The sequence below is a fragment of the Etheostoma spectabile genome, chromosome 5 (genome assembly GCF_008692095.1).
Source record: "Etheostoma spectabile isolate EspeVRDwgs_2016 chromosome 5, UIUC_Espe_1.0, whole genome shotgun sequence".
In the NCBI taxonomy this organism is placed as follows: Eukaryota; Metazoa; Chordata; class Actinopteri; order Perciformes; family Percidae; genus Etheostoma; species Etheostoma spectabile.
The window spans coordinates 33,919,651-33,921,049 of NC_045737.1; the positions used below are offsets into that span (position 1 = coordinate 33,919,651).

At 40.0% G+C, this 1,399-nt stretch overlaps 1 protein-coding gene across 1 annotated transcript in view; it reads right to left on the reverse strand.

The window, feature by feature from the left end:
• The window catches only part of LOC116689650 (CD209 antigen-like protein C), a 24,308-nt gene that overhangs the window by 12,462 nt on the left and 10,447 nt on the right, over positions 1-1,399 (reverse strand). The window lies entirely within an intron of this gene.

Consider the following 1,399-nt stretch of genomic DNA (forward strand, 5'->3'; position numbering starts at 1 on the left):
CACACACACACACACACACACACACACACACCAACACACACACACACATCTTGCACTGTAAAAGCATTTTGAAATGTATGATCTCAAAACATACACCTTTGTTAAGCTTTTTTCTCACAGATCCAGTACATAGGAAATTCACATGACAGGTCATTCCACTTTATGGTGGTAGGTCCAACATGTGCACAGTCCTCTTCGCCCCACTTTGGATCTCCACCGCCATTATCAGGCTGCGCTGTCCTCCAGTTCTTAACACTTTAAATAAAGAGAATCATGAGTGCGAATCTTGGACATAAACATAGTTCCTCAGTGGCACATAACGTTCTCTATTGTTGATGACTGGGGCAATTGTCCACAGCAAAATTTCATTATCAGTTCACTGAACCTTGAGGTATACTGTATACAGTTGTTTTATCGATACAGTTTTTGCAATTACACAAAGACAATTGCCAACATCAGTATTCTCGCTTTGCCAGACCCTCCTCCAAAACGGCAACAGTTGCTAAACACAATGCACAAACTCACGACCATCTCTTCCTAATTTACAGCCCCCCTTCTTGGCTTAAAATAACTCACCGGTTGCTTGGTACTCCGGTAACGTTAGCATGCCGGCGTTAGCCGGGACCAGTCGGGGTCACTTGACTTGCTGTGTCTCAAATTTCTTTCGTGAGTAACCCACTCGGGTACTCTAGCTAAATAATTCAGTGAGTACACAAATGTTGAATTTACATTAACTACCCTTCTCTTGTACCTGTGACAAAATTAGCCTGATGCTGATGCTTACCCTTTAATGCGGAAATTAGCAACTCTGCGTCCTTTTGAGCTCTAAATTGTCTCAATCTTTCAAATACATCTCCAATAGTTACCCGTGGTTTGTTACGTCTCTGGTCACGCAACTGTTAGAATATGCGTTGATCCTGTTCGTTTGTTTGCTGCTTTCATAGCTGTACTAACGTTACAGCTGTAGCTTGCTGGCTTTATGTTTTTACAGGTATATCTGCCAACCCGGCCTGGCTGTTAAACTGGGTAGTTGATAACAACACACACGTCAAAACACACACAGAAATTCCGGCACAGAATGGAAATTTCAAAAGGAGAAAATACTGGCATTTGCATTATAGTCAGAAAAGATAGTATTTGCTTAATATCTGAGGATGTATTGGGGTCATTTTTGCATTTATTACAGTAAATATATTACATATTGGACCTTTAAGCAGTGGAAGGAACAGTTTAGGTTGAGTCAAATGTCATTATCTATAATAAACAGATCTATACATTTATGCATGCAATGCATCTATGCTTGTGAAAAATGTCGGCTGGAAATTCAAACCAATTAAATTATTGTACTTAAAATATATACAACTACAGTTAAGTCTTACTTCAGAGTCAGTGGAGTTCC